Here is a 20,453-nt window from a genome sequence, read left to right as displayed (position 1 = left end):
GGGGAAGGGGGAAGAGCAGCAGCAGCTTGCCTTGCCTTCCCTCAACTCTACCCTTGGGAAACTTGAGAGCTGACCTCAGGTCTAGGTGATCATGTTTTCTTGTTGCAAGAATTCCTAAACAAAGCAACTCCACTTCCTCATTTCTCACCCATGTGCTCACCTTTACCTGTGTGTAAGCTGGTAGGAGGCTGTTAGCCCATTCCACCATTCCACCGCCACAATCAAAGCCAAAGCCAAGCACTCTGCTTTAATGGATGCCACCAGCAGCCATCAGCAACAGCAAAGATTGTTTACATTTCCTCGATGACGTATTTGGAACCAGGACCTAGGCTCAGCTGGAACCTGATCTGGTCCTCAAGGACAAGGGCAAGATCTTGTGCAAACTGGTTAGTGCTCTGACTAGAACACCGAGCAAGGAGGATTAAAAGTCATGAGTGTTGAGGTTGGTTTTATGGCCTGTTCCAGATATTGGTTCTGGGCTATTGAGAAACCCGCAGAAATGGATGTAGATCAAATCCACAGCAAGCCCACCTCCCCACGCCCAGATTCCGGTCGTCCCGAGAACTCGTCTCTTATTGCTGGGCAGGGCAGCTGAGACGCAGAGAGACACAGCTGGTTCAGCTTGCTGCAAATGGAATTGGTGAACAGTCGATGTAGAGCGCTTCCTCAAGAGCGTAGCATCATTGATTTATGGATCATGACCCTTTTAAACTCTCTGCTTGCTTTCTTAGATATCGACGTTTTAAAAAGCAATTTCTCATGTGGGTCCCTTTCAAACACACACACACACACACACACACACACACACACACACACACACACACATACACACATACACACACACACACAGCACAGTATTAACTCTTCTGCCAGAATAAATGGGCTGGAGCACTCTGGGTTGGCATTTCCTCTGAATAATGAATCATGCAGGGAGTGATTTCTGTGTTTGGAAATGGCGAATGTATTGCCAAGACCTAGCGGAAGGAATTGCATTCTGGACTGGGTTTCTTATCTTCTGGGGAGGGGCTCGCCAGCTGGAATGAAGTACGGTGTATCCTCTTTCACATTCATGCTTAACTCCAGGGCAATGCCCAAGGCATGCCTTCTCTGTCGCTCAAGGTACCTAGGGAAGAAACCACACGTTGCCGTCACTGGGGATTTCAGGAAGAGCCTGACTCTCCTAAAGGGAGACCGGGATGGTCTCTGATCATCCCGTATCTTCTCCTTTCCCTTCTGAAGGTCTGGCTTCCCCATTCACTCTCACTGCCAGACTGTGAAAATACTACCCTCTCTCCATGTTTATTTATAACTCTAGCCACCATATATTGACCATCTAATGCTATTCTGTAGAAGAAAGGGTTATTATTACCCTCTTCCCCTGTTCTCTCCTTTCCTGACTCTCTCTCCTTCTCTTTATCTGTCGCTCTCTCCCTCTCTCTGTCTCTGTCTCTCTCTGTATGTCTCTCTCTCTCTCTGTCTCTCTCCTTCTCTCCTTCCCTCTTCTGTTTCCCAACAATGAACCTCAAAGAGAGAGAATTCTCAAGACCACAGAACCCCTAAGGTTCAGACTCAGCTGTTGGTTTGTTGTTTCTAAGCTCTTTCCTTTAATCGCCCCCTTCTTGGCCTTGTACTGTCTTGGTTCCTCAGTCAAAGAGTCCACGTGTGTCTTCCTGAGGAGGCCAACACTTCCGTCCTGTCTTCAGGATCCTCCTCTGTAAATTTCTGACATCTCATCTGATGACATGATCTGGTCTTGTCTCCTGGGCTCTGGTCCTTCTTAGCTACAGTGTGTCTGCTGGAGCACATCCTGCCTACCAGGGAGCACAACCTTCCCATGGAGTTTCTGCTCTCCGGGCATCTTGGCACTCGCTCCTGGCTGGACCACTCTCCCCTCCCACCCCCCTCTTGCTGTCCTCCCACACATCCACATGCTGCTCACCCTTAGGTCTTGAAATTGTCAACAATTTGCCCTGCCCGTTGCTTGCCACATGCTCGTGTTGGCTTCTCTCCCTGGTCCAGATATTATATAGTCAATACTTTATAATGCACAGCCTATAACACACGGCCTGGTTCTCTGGCCTTTGCCCTTCCTTAGGGGCCTCTGTCCCTTTTCTTCCCACTCTCTGTTGGTCCTTTCCCAGGTGGCTAGGAACAGAGTGGTCTGTACAGATCTCTGCTGCTTGTAAGGCACGGTGATGCGTTACAACTGCAAACGTAGGGAACAACTGAGGAGAGAAGAACAGACACTGCTCACTCTCTGCCCCTCCCGGTAGGCACGCTTGCGTCTAATGGACAGCATTAGTTATGCTCTGTCCCTGCCTATGCTGTGCCTTCAGTGCACAGCGCCCTCCCCTGCCCTGCTTGCTGAACCCCAGTTCCTTTTTTGATGTTTGCTTTGGGTCCCCAGCCAGTTCCAGCTCCTGACTTCTCGTCCTCCTCTATGCTAACGGAATGGCAGTGGTCATCTCTAGAAGTGGGCTCACTGAGTCTCTTGGCTTACAGATGGTAGAGCTGAGGCCAGAGAGGTTGAGCTAATTTACCTGGAATTGCATTGCCCAAGTCAAGAGAAGACAGTGCGGTTTCAAGAGCTTCAGGCTTGACCATCATTTCAGTTTGGTAACAGTAATAAAATGGGAGGAGTCTTGATAGTGTACAATGATCACACATCCCGCACATTAAGGCTTCTTGGCATAACAGGGGCCATCAACTCAATTTGTGTTCATTAGATCTATAAAAGTAGAAACAACCGTTATCCTCTGGTTAGTCACAGGACTCTGAGGCATAGGGAGTTTGCGTGGTCTACTCATTTCTCCCCTCCAGAGATGACCCCTGACATTCCGTTAGCATAGAGGAGGACAAGAAGCAAGGAAAGGAAGGCTTGTGCTGGTTTGTGTTTTGCCTAGCACTCCTGTGAGACCTTAGGATGCACACAGTGATGGATTTGAGGTACTTGGTGTCCTGGGTAGGGAGGGCACACCTAACAGCTGTGCTTTCTCTAGTCACTCATGCCCGTGAGGCACACACTGGAGTCCAGTGAGGTCACTCGCACCCACGAAGCACACAGTGGAAAACGCTATTCTACCTTGTCAGGCTGGGAACAGTGAAAAGAAACTGTAGAGTCTTTTCTTAAAAAGGGGGAACTTACACATAGAGATCATATAATTTGAGCTAGATTTTAGTGTCCATTCATAAAGAGCAAAGCTGTCATCTGAACTGAGAAACCAAACTCTTAGCGCTGAAACTCAGCTTTCTGTCATGCCTCCACTCATGTCCCCTGTACTTGTGGCATCCTTGAAAAGCCTGTACCGTCTGTCCAAACACAGTGGCCTTGAACATGTGATTGTTCTTCCGTACCTCCTAAGTGCTTGGGGCACAGTGATGAACCACTACACTGTGCCCCAAATTCTTCTTTCTTGTATGAACTCTGTCAGGATTCAGAGAGAGAGAGAGAGAGAGAGAGAGAGAGAGAGAGAGAGAGAGAGAGAGGCATATGTCCAAAATGAAACACAGAAACACACGTGATGATAAAAAGCTCTTGTCAGGCTGCAGAGACGGCTTCATGCAAGGAGCCTTGTTTTTCTCAGAGGAGACTCCGATTCGGTTCCCACACCCATACAGAGCACCTAACAGCTGCTGACGAACCTCTTCTTGATTATTTGGGCCCACGCACATTGATGGCACACGCAGAGACTCAGACATACATATAAAATAAATATAACTAAAACTTCTTTTAAAAAGCCGGTTTTAGAAGCAGGGTAAGCATTCGCTTGGGAGGGTGGTCACAGGCCGCTGGAGAATGAGCAGAATCAGGACGAATGACAGCCGAGCTGCGAGGCTAGTGCCGGTGATCTGGAATCCGTGCACTGCCTACAGCTCTGTGGAGAATGGGGTCCACGCATGCAAGGCTTGGGAAGGCCCTTCTTCATCTCACAGGCAATGGTGGGGAAAGCCTGAAGCCAAGGAGGGGCAAGGATGGTTTGATTATTTTACAAAGGCCAAATTCAGTGCTTCCATAGAGATTAGGTGTGAACACGATCTTCTCAGACAGGGCTCGAAAAAAGCCAGAGAAAGGAAAGCAGTTAGATAGCTGCTCTGGAATCTAGGCATAAGGGGCTGAACTCTATCTACTCCTCCACACCCCAGCCTGATACACACTCTGCATTATACAGGAGTGAGGGGCTAGAAAGGGTGGGGTCAGGGCAGGTGGAATGCCTCTCGGTTTCCCGCTGGGGTGAAGTTCCAGAGGAGAGTGTGGGAGCATGGAGAGAAGATGGAGAGACGATGGAGAGACGACGGAGAGACGATGGACTCGCAGTTTTCAGAGCTGGGTAGAGAGGCTCTGGAGCCTGAGAGGCACAAGACAGGTGTTAGGTTTCCTGGAAAGGGAACCATAGTCCCAAGGTAGACATCTCTCTGTCCCAGGTGCCACCTAGTTGTCACCAACTGGTGAGTTGCTTAGCCAGATGGAGTAGGTGAGGTCTAGGGGTGATGCCAAGAGCTGGCCCTGAACCTCAAGTCCCAAGCCTTGCTGCTTATGTCGACCTTGGCCTTGGGGCTCCCCTGCCCCTCTCCTCCCCCTCTGGAATGATAGGGTTAATTACGCCTCCTCCAGGCTGAGCAGAAAGCAAACACCCTCTAGTCAAGCCATGTTTTACCTTTAGCCTCTGAGGATTCCAGATTCATCTTACAAAGGGAGCCTGGCGTGACTGGCAGTGGCATTAGTGTTTCTTCCTTAGTAATCCATAAAGCAGTAGCCCTCCTTACAGTGCAGGGGCCTCAGAGCGCATGCACCACTGTAATTAATGGAGTAAGTTTCGCAAATCTCGACAGAGTGAACCATTACAAGGCCTGTCACAGCTTGCCTCCCTCCCACTGAAGGCAGGGCTCTGTCTCCTGGCTTAATCTTCAGGACAAACAAATTAAAATGTATTATGGCACAATTCTAAAAGCAAATGGCCCAAACCCTCCAGGGAAGCAGAATTACTTCAGAGTGCTGCACTCAGTCCCCACTCACAGCCAGGGACTTGACAGAGCTTTAAGAGCAGAAAGGGTTCAATACATGGGGCCCTCCCTTCGTTTCCTTCATGGCTCTGAACTTCACATTTCTGTGAGAATCAAGATCTGTACATAGAGCTACAAGCATATACACCAGAAACACTAGAGCATACAATGAGTTAATTTTCTAGGCTTGGGTTGGTCCTCAGCAGTAAGGTTACCTCGCACCCCTCAGGATAATCTTGCCTATGGCACAACAGTTTTAATCACAGGTCTCTATCTGAGTAGAAGGCAATGCTGTTGTCTCCTGGCTGTTGGCTGATGAGATGTTGGCTGGTGTTACATCACCCACGAGGAACCTAGTGGGAATCAGGGGGTTGACTGTTCAGGTAATATCAGAAGGTGCAGCTTTTTGCTTAGATGCTGGCTTTGGACATCTAAGTACAACAAAATACATCTTGAGAGGTGGTGCTGGGATTCTAAACAGTGTCCCAAGATGATGTAAAAGGCAATCCACTACTCTGTGGGTAAAGGTGTCTGATAACAGACCTGATCTCCTAAATTCAATCCCCAAGACACACGTGGTCTAAGGAGAGAACTACCAGAGGAGGCTGTGCCCTGATGCCCCACATATGTCAAGGAACACATATGCCATGCACGCAATGAACAACTTAAGTAATCTTCAAAGCCAGAATAAAATAAGGGGATATCGCCATTACTGTGGGGAAAATAAAAGAAGAAATTCAATACTTAAAATGACCCAGCCAGTGGTGAATCTTAGAGCAACCATTTCGATGAGCCTCGAGGACAGACACAAATGTGTAGACACAGTAAATTTGGTCTGTGGCCAGGGTTTGAATTGAACAAGATGATCTGCTCGTGTAGCTGTGGCCATCTTGCATTGCAGAACTCATACGTGGACATTAAGTCCTGGGATAGAGATGTTGGATGAGTGCTTTGGTTTCTGCTCAGCATCACAAGAGCTGGTACTTGTCCCTAAACACAGTCCAGGCTCCTGCCCACTGGAGTTTTGCCATGTGGGCAGTCTGAGCTCCTCCTGGGCCTGGGTCACATTAGAAGGTAGCTTGTGACATGACTTTCCCACTGCCATTATCACAGATGGTGGAAAGGGTCCAGTGGAATCCCTTTGGCCCTGCTCACGATGGATGACTTAATAAAGTAGTCACAGCACGCTCTGAGCTTAACTTCTCTGCTCCCCAGCTGTAGTTAGCGGCTGATATTTATTGATGGTTGGAAATGACCAGCAAGTGTCCCTAGCCATAAGGAGTGCTGGCTCCATTTAGGTCAGTGGAACAAATGTTCAGTAAACCGTTCCTGAATTGTTTTAATAACAGAATACTTCCTCCCAAAGTATTGTGCTCATTGTAAATTTAGCTAATTTTATAGAGTATATTTTTAGATGGAGAGTCCAATAAAGTGGTCTGTCAAAACCTGCCAGGATTCTATAGAGACTTGTCCTGAACCCTGGGAAGAAAACCTGAGTTTGCCACCTAACCATGGCTGCTGGTTGTTCTAAAGACTTTCCCGGGTGAGGGCCCATGGCATCCTGGGGCAAGGCAAGCCAGGAAAGGCTTGTCTTGTTCAGCGTCAACTCTTCCTACATCCTGGTGTTGTATAAGGTAGCTAGGAAGAGAATGGTGCCTGGGATGGGGCCTCTGTAGACTGCTCTAGAAACCCATCAACTGCTGGATTTTAGAGTAGATCCTTGGGGGAGGGACCATGGCTCTCCATGTATCCTTGTAAGTCAGTTCAGAGGAGTGGGGGAGGAGGAAGCAGAGAGAGACAGAGAGATTTCTTAGTCCTCTTATGTACCTGGGAATATAGAGACTGAGAGGCTCAAATCTGTGGACTAGGGCTTGGCAATATTTACATAGAAATTAGAGGTACAAGACTGCCAACGAGGATCTGAACTGGACTGTTTCAAAGGCTTTATCTGGTCGTTTCCTTCAGGCAAACAAAATATAAGCCTTTGAAAGATGTTTAAAGATGTAAGTTACATTTAGCAACTGTTTTTTAACATTTACTGTGTATTCTGCTTTCCTGAGGAGGAAGTGTGTGGTTCTAGGAACTCTTTCCAGAATGAAGCTGTATATATGGAAACAAAGGAGAACACACACACACACACACACACACACACACACACACACACACACACACCACACACAAACACACACACACACCACACACAAACACACACACCACACACACACACCACACATACACACATACACCACACATACCACACACACACACCATACACACAAACACACACACATCACACACACAACACACACACAACATACATACCACACATACACCACACATACCACACATACACACCACACATACAAATACACACACACCACACACACACACAGACATACCACACATACAAACACACACACACAGACACACCACACATACAAACACACACACAGACACACCACACATACAAACACACACACACACAGACACACCACACATACAAACACACATACACACCACACACACACACCACACACACAAACACCACACACACAAACACGTGCCACACACACACACACGTGCCACACACACATACACACACAACACACACACACATGCCACACCATGCCACACACACACATACACACACCACACATACACACCACACACACCACACACACACACACCACATACATATACACATACACACCACACACACACACCACACACACACCACACACACAAACGCCACACATACACACATGCTACACACACACCACACACACAAACGCCACACACACACATGCCACACACACACCACACACACAAACGCCACACACACACATGCCACACACACACATACACACACCACACATACATATACTAACACACACACCACACACATATACACATACACACCACACACACACACCACACACACACCACACACACACACCACACACACCACACACACACACCACACACAGCACACACACCACACACACACACCACACATGCACATACACAAACACACATACACACAGCACACATACACACCACACACACATACACAAACACCACACACGCACATACACAAACATACATACACACAGCACACATACACACCACACACACACATACACACATACACAAACACCACACAGCACACAAGCCCAAGTCAAAGGCCTAGTACTTGAAATAACTGAGCCAAAAATATCTTGTTCTTGTTCTTTTTAGATACTGTTCTGAACACTAATTTCTCTAATCTTAGCAAAACTCTGTGCATTAGACATCATTATGATCATTAATTTTTTTAGACAGAAGACAGAGGTGCACAGAGGGTAAGTGACTTGTCGAATGTCACACAGTTAAGTTTCAATCCATTATTTTCTGTGCACCATTACATGAGGTCTGCTAAGAGAGCTCTGAGACCCTCAGCTAGTGGAATCTCTTGGAATTTCTGCTCTTGTGACCGGCTAGTTCAGGCAGCTCTTTCCATCCTCTTCCCTTAGCTGTCTTCAGTTTGAGCAAGGCTGAGGCTGGACTTGGGGGGACTAAGGCACAGGGAGGGAACCAAGTTCCCAGGTGTCTGAGAGGGTGTCAAGGCTGCTATTCACAACCTGCATCCAGGGGACAGTGTGACTGGGAGCTGCTGCAGGTGGTCTGGGTGAAGAGCAATCAGGAGCTTTCTGTGGCCTTGGAGCAGCTTTTGAAATGGAAAGGAACAGGTGTCACTAAACAAATCATGACTTCATATCCACCTGCTTAAGGAAAGACCTGCGGCCTGGGACCCTGGGGCTCTGCAGTCCAGCCCAGAGCTGCCTCGGGGCTACAGCTGTGACTGACTGCGGCTTTACCTCACCACCAGTATTAGAGTTACAAATGTGGAGGCACCCACTGCACATCCCAGTCAGGAGCTCTAGGGACGGCGTCCAAAACCTGTTCTTAAATAAGCCCAGTAGGTGAGTCAGATGCAAGTTCAAGGTTGAAAGATCCAGTGCATCCTCCTCCACCAGCAGCTTCCTCCTCCACAAGCAGCTTCCTCCTCTACCAGCAGCTTCCTCCTCCACCAGCAGCTTCCCCCTCCACCAGCAGCTTCCTCCTCCACCAGCAGCTTCCCCCTCCACCAGCAGCTTCCTCCTCCACCAGCAGCTTGCCGGCTCTTCCCGCCCCTCCCCCACAGCTCCAGCCAAACTCATTTTCCTTTTGAAACACAAAAAAGCAACGGAGCATTTCCACCTTCACGCCTTGCTGCGCTGCCCAGGGCAATCGGTCGATCGGTCGGGTTGTTCCTAGAAGCCCACACATCCTTCATGGCAGAGCTCAGGTCTCCTTGCCCCTTGTCAGGCCAGCCTGTGCTGGTCGCTCCCTCTCTGGTCTGAAGATGAACTCTCACTGCTGCTTGGTGGCTAAGAAACTGGCCTGTTGCCTCAAGTAAACAGGAAAGATATCTTGCAAGTGCAAAGTGGGTCTCCAGTTCTTTCTCTCTTGTAGCACTCAATGTGCCAGGAAAGGGCGCACGGCAGGCACAGCTTATGTAGCTGGTTGACTGACGTTTGTAAGCTTGGAGGCTGGAGAAGCAGAGAAATTGCAAATCATTAGGGGATTTCTGTTCCTGTAGTCTCTGATGGACATCCCAATCAACACTAACAACCATAAGGAACTGTTATTCCCTGGGCGGCCGACTTTTCACATCATTAGAGCAAAGTCAACAGGTGCTGCCGGAGCGGAGCGTCAATGTAACAATTATCACCCCTCCCGGGCTTCCTGTCTGCTTACTGTCTGGAGAAGGTGAAGTTACCAAGAGCCGCCAGCCCTCCCTCCCTCCTTCCCTGTTGCCGCTGCCTGGGAGCTGCTGGATGAGAACCCTCACAGTGTGAGAGTGTGTGTGTGTGTGTGTGTGTGTGTGTGTGTGTGTGTGTGTGTGTGTAAGTGTGTGTACACGAATATGTGTGCAGGAGCGTAGGCATTCATGCACATTCTCAAGTGGGGGTGGGGCACAGTGAGGACTGTGGGTACGCCTGGCCTGCCCAGTTGAAGAGGCCCTTAGGGCTGCCAAGGTTACTTGTTGTTCTAGACAGAGAAGTGTAATTTTAGGGCTGGAAGCCTTGGAGCTCACTTTGGAATGAGCCTTCTGAGACCCAGCGAGGGGAAGCATCTTTAATCCATCACCAACTGCAAACAAGGCTGGATAGAATCCTGGTTTCCCTTTGTTCTTAGTTTCATGCTCATCCCTAAACATGCCTGATATAGCATGAGTAGAATGGTCATACGATGTCTATTTAGCATATCCCCTCCCCATGCCAGACCAGTCTTCCCACAAGCTAGTACCTGACAGTCCTTAATCCTCACTTGGTGACATGTTCTCCCTATGACTTGTGTGGGCATAGGGCCAAATAAGCTTCTGGAGGAAAGGGACTCAGGCTAGGTGCTTCTAGGACTAAAGGGGAAGGCAGGGATCCTGTCCTAGTCTATAAGTGTCTGCTCAGGACTCCTGGGTTCATAAGTTTGTGTCAGAGCCTGGCCAATTGAGAGTCCTGTCCAGCTTCGTTATCTTACAACAGGACTACTGGTAATTAGGTGTCATTCATAATTGTTTTTGACCCTGATGGCCACCTAGAATGTGACCTTGAGAAGGGTGTTGAGCGAGGGCTCTGTGGGAAGAAGGCGGCAGGACCGATTGATGATGTCTACCGGGAGTCGCCGTCTGCAGCCACCTACAAATGGGATCACCACAGAGTCTGTCAGCAACGGTTTCTTTCTGAAGTCATTCCATTGCTAAGTTGGGGGCGAGGTGGGGGGAGTGGAAAATTCCCAAAGAAAGCATCCTGAAGGAGACAGTGGATGTGAGCCCAAGGAAGACAAGGTGCTCCTACCAGCAGAGCCCCGAGTCTTGTCCAAGATAAGGACTGCTCTGCCCCAGGAAGTAGGGTGGAAAAAAAAAGATTAGTATTTTTCAAAACTGTGTATTTCATTTTATAGTCTATGTGCGTACCTGACTGTACAGGTGTACACATGTAGGCAAGCAGAAGAGGTCAGTTCCCCTGGCGCTGGAGGTAAAAGGGTTGTGATCCACCATGTGGGCGCTGGGAACTGACCCCTGGACCTCTGAAAGAGCAGTAAGACTGCACCCTTAACCACTGACCCATCTCTCCACCCCCTAGGAAAAAAAATGGTTTCATCTGTTATTATTAGTATTGGGGTGCGTGAGTGCATGCATGTGTGGTGTGCCTGTGTGGAGTAACTTTCAGGAACTAGCTCTCTCCTGCCACTGGAGGTCCCAGGGGTCAAACTCACATTCTTGTGCTCACCCGGCTAAGCACGTTCTTTCACCTGTGGGATCATATCACCAGTGTAAGAAAACGATCATTCTTTAAAAAATATTTTATTTACTATTTTTTTGTTTGCTTATTTTTATTTTATTTTGAAAGGAAGGTTCCAAGGGCAGAGGGCAGATAGGAAGGCACAGGGAGATGAGTGAGATTGGGGTGCATGATGTGAAACGCACAAAGAATCAATAATTTTGCGGGGGGGGAAATTTGCCGTTTTTCAAGGTGTTTAGAAGCAGAGAGAGGCAGTTGAATTCCCTCAATACAGATGACAAGTGTTTGTCGGGCTGGGCATGCTCATTACCCTGAGTCGATCATCTCATATCATATCCCTGTATGAAAACTACAGTGTAGCCCATGAACTTATTGTTATGCATAGCTTCATAAAAAGTTACAGAAGTCCAGTTCCCTGGGCATCCTCTTCATGAGAGAGTGTTTACTTATTACCAAAAAGAAGATTGATTGATTTGGGGTACCTGTTGGCACATGCCTTTGTCTTCTCTCTCTCTCTGGTGAGAAGACCAGAGTGCCATGAAGCCTACACACGAGGCAAGCACAGTGACTGTGCCTCTTTATTCCATTGCTTTTCGCCTTGTTTTGTTTTGGTTTGTTTTGGTTTGGTTTGCTTTGGTTTACTTTGGTTTGGTTTGGTTTTGGCTTAGTTTGAACCTCCGTCCTCATGTGAGCTACTACTAGTTTTAAATAATTCATACCCACACATGTATGTGTGTTTGGATCAAAGGCACCTCCTCCCATTCCTCCTGCTCCTCCTCTAGCCCCCATTACTTTCCCCTCCTAACTTTCTATGCTCTCTCCTCCCTTTTTAGAAGCTACCTTCTGAGAGCATGCAGTGCGGTCATGTGTACATGGATGTGGGACCAGACACTGGAGTGTGAATGGCTTCCCAAGGCATAAGTCCCTGAAGAAAACGGACTCCCCCTTCCCAAATAGCCATCCACTGCAATAGCTTCTCATTAGGTGTGGGGTTTCATGAGCTCCTCCTTCACCAGTGCTGGGATTTGGGCTGGCTTGATCTTATACAAGTCTTATTCATGCAGTCACAGCCCCAGGAAGTTCACGTGTGCGCCTGTGATGTCCCATCTGACGGATACTGTTTCACTGTAGACACCTCCTCCCTCTGGGTCTTACCGTCTTCTCATTGCCTTCTTCTTCAATGAGCCCTGATATGAGCGTGTGGTATGGACGTCTCATTTAAAACCTCGACACGGGCTCTTATTCTGTACAGGTGACCTGTTGTGAATATGGGTATCAATTGCTTTTTTTTTTTTCAAAAAGAAGCTTCTCTGATGATGGTTGATAGATAGATGGACTAATTTATGGGGTTAAAGATGATAAAGTGGGGGTTGTTTATTATTCTCCCCTAGGGCCTCTGAGGGTATCCAAGAGCAATGACAATAGCCTAGAATGTTTTGAGGGGAGAGTCAGTGGGATCACAGCAACCAACAACTTGAGAAGAGGTGATCCATACCTGGCAGTGGCACTCGAGCACACACGCACACACACACACACACACACACACACACACTTTAGAAAGCTTCTGTGGTAGCAGGTTTCTATATGCCATGCTCTAAGGACTCTAGTATTGGCATTGCCTCCTCATACTCTTCCCTCCCCTTCCCCTCATTATTTCTCTTTCCCCTTTCATACTGTCTGTATTCTGTCCTTTGAACCCCTCACTAGTTTCCTGCCTTCTGTGGACACTTCAATGTGAAAACACATATTTAAAGCTTCAAAGCTAGCATCCCATCTGAGACAAGCAACATTTGTCTTCCTGGATCTGGGTTACCTCACCCAGATGAGTTATTTTCACTCCGTCTATTTTCCTGGAAATTTCTTCAGTTCAACTTCTTTTTCCAACCAAATAGCATTCCGTCCTATGTGTGTGAGAGCCATGTTTTTATTACCCGTTCATATGTGGATGGACATCCAGGTCGTTTCCCTGTGACGAGAGCAGGAATGAATCTGGATGAACAAGGATCTCTGTAGTAGAATATAGAGTCCTTTGGGACCATGCCCAGGAGTGGTATGGCTGTATCATATGGTAAACCTATTTCTAGCGTCTCGAGGAACCTCCACACTGATTTCTACAGTAGCTGTACCAGTTGGCACTCCCACTAGCAGTGACTTACGTGTTCCCCTTTCCCGTATCCATGCCAGGAACTGTCCTTTGTTTTCATGATCCTAGCCATTCTGACTGGCGTGAGATGGAATCTCACAGTAGTTTTAATTTGCATTTTCCCCACGGCAAAAGGGGGTGAACATTAAAAAAATCTTGGCCATTTGCATTTAATCTTTTGAGAACTCTGTTTATGTTTCATGCCCTGATTTTTGGATTGTTTGTTTTCTTAGTGTTAGCCTAGAACATTCTCTGAATATGCTAGACACCAGCCCTCTCTTAGATATGTAGCTCATTTTTCTCCATTCTGCAGGCTGGCTCTTCACTCAAATGATGGTGTTCAGATGGTGAACAGAAGCTTTTAAATTTTGACTCCATTGTTGATCTTAAGGCTACAGGGTCCTATTCAGAATGGCCTTTCCTGTGCCCACTCCTTCCCCTACTTTATCTTCTAATAGTCAGGATATCAGGTCTGAGATCAGTGGTCCATTGGGAGTTATATTCAGGGTGAGAGACAGTAACCAAGCCTCAGTCTTCTGCCTGCGACTGTCCAGTCTGACCAGCACCATTTGTGGAAGATACTCTTTGAGAAAATGACTATTAAAGGGTATTTTACAAGTAATATAGTGACTGGCAAACACATGTATAATAAACACACGGTTAATTTTAATTTAGCTTGTGAATGGGGAAACCAGCAGGATGATAACACCTGGCTCAAGGGAAAATTGACTGCATGCAGGGGGCATCAGGACTGTGGGAAGGAGCCTGAGGTCAGGTGCAAAACCCATCAGTTCCCACCAGCTTCTTCTCCACTGGAAGTGGTTTGTGCTTCTGGGGTCTGCACTTGGCTTTGTTTACAGCGTTCTTTCCCTCACGGAGTTGACAAATGACCCAGAGAAATCAAGTGTAGGGTAAACAGAGTTTGCCTTGGATGGAATTCTGTTAACGTGTTTGTCCAGTTCCAAGTCTCATCATGTGTGTGTGTGTGTGTGTGTGTGTGTGTGTGTGTGTGTGTGTGTGTGTGTGTGTGAGACGAGATGCAGTTGAAGAACAGGAAGAGAGTACAGGTGCTTGCTCTTAAGGAGAGCCCCTAAAAGTCATTCTGTATGCATTTTCTTAGGTCCTATGGCCAGAAGCTAGTCACGTGGCCATCCTAGGTTGTATGGGAGGTTAGGAGATGTGACCTACATGTGCTCTGTTACCTAGGGGAAGGGGACCATTGACAGTGGGTGCATCAAGGAGCCTTTGCCTCAGAGGTCATCTGTGTTTGTTGCAGCCATGTTCTTGGTTGAACGCAATGAGTAATAACTAGAGTGCGTCACATGACCTGTGGTACACCTGTGCAGTGGAATGCAGCCCTCGACAGGAGGCAGATCACTGAAACTTACACACAGAGGAGTGTGTATGGCAGACTAAGCCTGAAAAAGAGGTGAATATGCTTATTAATATGTAAATTGCCACTGAAAATTAACAAAACAAAGAAAGGGGGTAAGTGAGGCCCAAGAAGAGAGGAGATTGTCGGATCTCACATCAACTCTCCTATGTTCTCTTTGAATTGTGATCCTGCTCATGTGTTCTTGGTTGTTGATAAAATAAAATGAAATAAAAGTCACCATCTACGTGTGAGTAAGGAAAAATCAGAATTGGCCTGAGTCTGGAGAAGGAGGTACATCTTCTAAGTTGTTAAAAACATAACAGGTTATGGGGAAGAGGAGGGTGGATTCTTAGGTTAACAATCTATGGGGGGGAATTATTTCCTTGAACTCTTCTGTGATTCCTGAATTTCAAACCACCCTGAACAATACCCTTTTATATTTATTGCTCTGTGTGTGTGTGTGTGTTTGTGTGTGTGTGTTTGTGTGTGTGTGTGTTTGTGTGTGCATGTACAGACATCCATGTGTTTGTACCTGTGTGTGTGTGGGCATAGCATGTGTGCGCTTGTACATATGTGTGCACAGATAGAAAGGCCGAAGGTTGATGCTGAGTGTCTCCCTAGATCGCTCTCCACTCTGTATTTTGAGACAGGAGGTCTCCCTGAGTGAAGCTGGTCAGGAATCCCCAAGCATTCTCCCAGCTCTGCCTCTCTGGTGTTGAGACTACAGGTGTGCACCACCGCTTGCTCACAACTTTCCTGTGAACTCACATCCTCATTGGCTGTGCAAGGAGCACTCTATAACTCCCCCATTTCTCCGAACCCCTTAATGATATCTTTGAACAGTAAATACAAATTTAACACTTTACAGAGATTGTTACAGGTAAACTCATGCCTCCCCAATGCAGCCTCTTCTCATTCATTCATTCATTCATTCAACTCGTCTGGTGACTCAGCCATGGGGACAATCTTACTTTTTTTTTTTTTTTTTGGTTCTTTTTTTTTTTTCGGAGCTGGGGACCGAACCCAGGGCCTTGCGCTTCCTAGGTAAGCGCTCTACCACTGAGCTAAATCCCCAGCCCCTGACAATCTTAATATGATTTGTAATCATTTCCCACTGCAATAGGAAGGAAGGGGACCAGAGAGAGGGGCGCAGACCGAACTGTGGCCTCAGCCTCCACCCTGAGCAGCAGTGTGACTGAGTGTGTCCTTCCAGCACGAATCTGCATTTGTAAAGGAGGGTAGCAGCACTTGTCCCTTGCTCTATGGGAACATCTAAGGGGAGAGGTAATCTGTCAGGGCTTCAGAAAGATGTAAACCTTATTCACACACAAAGGACTGTTTTCACTCTCAGACAGACGAGGCCCCCCTGGGGGGAAACTCTATCTCTGACTAGCAGAAGGGAGGTTTGAAAGGAATTGTTGCTGTTGACCTTTGAGCGTGATTTAGGGAGCACTGGGTATGGTAGACCACACAGGAGGCCAAAAAATACTGTGAAGAGCTAAATCCCGGGGCCATGACTCCAGGGGGCCTGGGGCGTGACCCCCCCCCACCATGTGCCTTAAGTCCTCTCCCCTAACACTGTGTTAGCACCACCTCATTGTTGTGAGGGTTAAAATGAATTAGTGGTTGTAAAACACCCAGGAGACTAGCGCCTGGCACGCAGGAGAGGCCAGGAAGTATTAGGAACAGTGTCTAACCGGTAGACTGTGTGAGTTAAATGTGCCACAGAGCTTTAAAGTGCACAGTGTGGGAACCGCCACCCAGCTAGGTGGTGTCCCGGGAGAACTTGCTGAGTCGCTAATGGCATTCTTCTCTGTCCCTGTCTAACTTGCGGCTTACTGGTGAAAGCATACGCTCTGTGGAGCAATAGAACCCTGGGCAAGCCCATCAGCTCTGAGTGGACTGAGTTACGGGGCCTTGCTGGTGTGATAGGCCCCTTAAGGAACCTTTTTAGCTTGATTTCAAACACACACACACACACACACACACACACACACACACACACACACCACACACACACACCACACACACACACCACACACACCACACACACACAGACACACAGACACACACACACACACACCACACACACACAGACACACAGACACACACACCACACACACACAGACACACACACACACCACACACACACACACACACACACACACACACACACACACGACAAAATTGGGTGAAAATGGCTGCTGAAGTTCTACTCGAGGGTTTCCTGGCTCTGCCACCAGCCTAGGAGTGACCCCTGCTTGAGCTGGGGTTGCTATGCGTTTGTAATTGAGTTCCAGGATTCAGAACTCCGGAGAATTCTGCATGACCTCACCACTGTTCTAACCACCAGCCAGGAAGCCACACACCTTCCTTCTGCATTTATCTAACTGGACCCTGAGGCTCAGCTGCCTCTCCAAGAGGTTGGGCTGGGCTCCTTTTGCCAGGACCTTCCTGGGTGTGTTTTTCTGGGGGCTGGGGGGAGCTCAGTGAATGCATTAGCAGGGAAGGGCAGGCCGGGGTTAATGGCTGCAGGCAGGCAGATGGCTCTTCCATTGCAACTCTCTGGGAAGAAGCAGACGCAGATGCTATTGAAGGGTCAGATTTCTGAGGGGTGCTGGCACAGATAGATTCGTTCTGCTTTCCCCTTCTATCCCTGTGCCCAGCCTTTAGCTGACGCTCTGCTCCCCTGAGACTATACAGCTGGAAGAAACCTTAGGGCCTGCTCTCCCCTTCACATAAGAGAAAATAGAGGTCCAGAGAGGGTCAGAGAGGCTACCCCAAGACTCAGGCTTCAGTCCTAAATGTCACATGTGACGGCTGGAGGAGGAGGAATGGGTCTAATGGACACTTCATCACGGCCTATCCTAATCCTCCTCTTCATAATATAAATAGCCTAGGGGACATTTACCAGGACCCACTCAGAGAACAGAAAAGCACCCAACAGCACCGTGTTCTAGAATGCCTGTGTGGGTTTGCAGAGTGAATGCAACCACCGCTGAGATTGGCTGTTTGCAAAATCTAAACCTTCAAGAACATGTACAATAAATTAAAACCCAAGTAAAGCCTGCGTGTGTTCAACATGAGTCACGAACAGAGCCTGGGGCAGGGTGATCAGAGAAGGACCTGAAGTGGGAAAGAGGAAAGGAAAAGGGGGTGGCTGGGTGGCTGGGTGGTCAGAGTGTCCTAGAGGACAACCACCTCCAGCCACCGCACGAAGCATGCTTCAGCTGCCCCCCTCCCCCCAGCAAGACTGTGGTGCCCAGCAAGAAGCATCTCTCGACCCTCTTTCCCCCAGCACACACACCCCGGCACCGGTCCTGCCATGACCCCAGAGCTCAGAGCTCTGACTCAGGCTAGATCTGCTTTGTTCCAAGGGTTGGCTGAGCTGTTCTTCCAGGGTAAGGGATTTGGGATCTTTAGGGGAGAAAGCAGTAGAACTCACAGACGACACATGTGATCCTCTGTGGAGGAGGTGGGGATGGCTGTGACCTTCGCTCGTCACCACTGGTTTGGGAGGAAATGAGGAGATGCTTCTGGGCAGAGTTGCTTGAAGGAGTGAGCCAGACAGACTGATTCCTTCAGACCCCAGGGATGTCTGGGAGGTGGCTTCGGAGGCAGGAATAGTCAGAGCAGCAGAATTTTCTGGAATGTCCTATCCTCGATAAGCCCTTTCTCTTCTGGCAGGAAGAGGGTCAAAGGGAGCCTCTGTAATATTTTATTATGGGCTCCTGTGATCCTGATGGGCTTTTAAGAGAAGAGCTCCCAAGAAGGTACCTTGGGATGACATACCTCCCCAGGTTTGTGGTGGGCCGTTACTCTGTTACTTTGGGGGTTTTAGGCTACAAACTCCATATGCTCTCGAAGTGACAAGGCTCTAGCTACTCTGGCTCTGAGCAAAGTCTGAGGCTCTTGTGCCCAGCCTGTCTCCTACGCCCTCTCACAGGAGGATTACCCTCTGGGATTATTTGGTTCTGTAGCCAGAAATTCATTGCCATTTAAGAAGGTACTAATTTTATAAGGGGGCCTCTGTAGGAAATTTGATAACCCCTTTTGGCTTCTCCTCGGTGGTTCAGGGTCAGTAGCATGATTTTTTACAGTGTTTACCAATGAACACATTTGGCAAAGTGCTGGTCCTAGAAAGCAGTGCCCTCTGAGCATGGCCGAGCCTGGCTTTTTATGTAGTGGTGCGTATCTGAACTCAGTCCGTATGGCCATCATGGCAAGCACTTTACCACCAACTGCGCCATCCCGGTAACTATAGCAGTCAGTCATTGCTTTTTCCTCCCCCTCCCCTCCTCTCCCCCTCCCCTACCCCTACCCCTCCTCTCCCTCCTCCTCTGTGTTTAAGTCCCAAGCACTTTGTGTTTTTTCCTGAGTCCTAGCCATCAGATCTCACTGAAGGTCCTGCCCTATCCCCTGCGGCTTCATGGGTGACGATTACCTTGTGTATTCAGAAGTCTTCAGGCAGAGTTTCTACCAACTCCCCTACCCCTGACCCCTGCATAAGAGAGGTCTGGTATGGACAGAACATTTCTGACCACATACAATTCTGTATCTCTTCCTTGGAAGACAAGCCAAGGGTTGATGAGGGATCGCCATCATCAACACAGGCACCACCACTTGCAGCTCTCGCTGATGGAGCCAGTTGTGTTGAGTTTTGCCCTGCCACTGCTTCCTTCCCTCTCCAAAGGTGGGCTCTGGTCATCAGGTCTCCGTTTCTGCTGACCACTTCTCGGACACATCGCAATGCCGCGCTTGTAGATGTGAATTGCCTGACAATGAAGTAAGATCCGTCCCAGTGCCCCTAGCTCGCCATATGGTGCCGCGTGGGGAGATGGGGGCTGTACTGTGCCGTCCGTGTAACTCCGGGCTCTGCCTCATTTTATCATGTTTCATCTATTCTTTCTTTCTTTACGTTTTTATCCCTGACATTCTTGAACTGTAATCGCTTCCCTTGTCTTTGGAACACTTACTTTCTCTGCTGGTCCCCAATATCCCTTCTCCTCCTTGTCCCCATGGCCACCTGTCTGGAATTTCAGACAGATGGCCCCTTCCTGTCTTCCCAATGGTCCCTCTTCTCTGCATACTAGTTCCCTCAAACCCCCTTTCCCTTATCCAGAGGGGCTGAGCCAGACCCAGGCATGAATGAAGGAGAGAGTTGATCCTGTCCAGAGAAACTGTCCAAAAGGATACCTGCTTATGCTGGGGTATTATGGGGTTCCATGGGAGGGAACAGTTCTCAAAATCACCTCTCTGTTCTTCTATCAAGACAGTATCTCTGAAAATCCCTAGGGAGCTGGATCATTTTTCTCTGTAAAGAAATGACTCAATCCTGGATACTTGGGAGGCTAAGGCAAGAGAACTGCAAGATCAAGGTCTGTGCAATTCACAGGATGAGTGCAAAGCCACCCTGGGTGGGCAACTTTCTGAGAGTCTGTCTCAAAATTTAAAAAAAGAAAGAAGGGAGGGAGGGAGTGAGGGAGGGAGGGAGGGAGGGAAGAAGGAAGGAAGGAAGGAAGGAAGGAAGGAAGGAAGGAAGGAAGAAAGAGAGGTAGAGTATTTTACACATCACAAAAATCAAAATGGAAGACCCAAATGGGAGGTGGCT

At 48.2% G+C, this 20,453-nt stretch overlaps 1 protein-coding gene and 1 long non-coding RNA gene across 4 annotated transcripts in view; one reads left to right on the top strand and one right to left on the bottom strand.

Moving 5' to 3' along the window:
- The window catches only part of Prkce (protein kinase C, epsilon), a 489,745-nt gene that overhangs the window by 142,233 nt on the left and 327,059 nt on the right, over positions 1 to 20,453 (top strand).
- LOC148005047 (uncharacterized) lies at positions 228 to 9,398 on the bottom strand. The gene is made up of 3 exons (XR_015622672.1): positions 9,241 to 9,398; positions 2,541 to 2,728; positions 228 to 1,123 (listed from the first exon to the last, which is right to left on the bottom strand). It is a non-coding gene; the product is annotated as an uncharacterized LOC148005047 (long non-coding RNA).

Source organism: Rattus norvegicus, chromosome 6 (genome assembly GCF_021556685.1).
Source record: "Rattus norvegicus strain SHRSP/BbbUtx chromosome 6, alternate assembly SHRSP_T2T, whole genome shotgun sequence".
Taxonomy (NCBI): Eukaryota; Metazoa; Chordata; class Mammalia; order Rodentia; family Muridae; genus Rattus; species Rattus norvegicus.
This window is presented reverse-complemented; position numbering and strand designations above follow the sequence as displayed.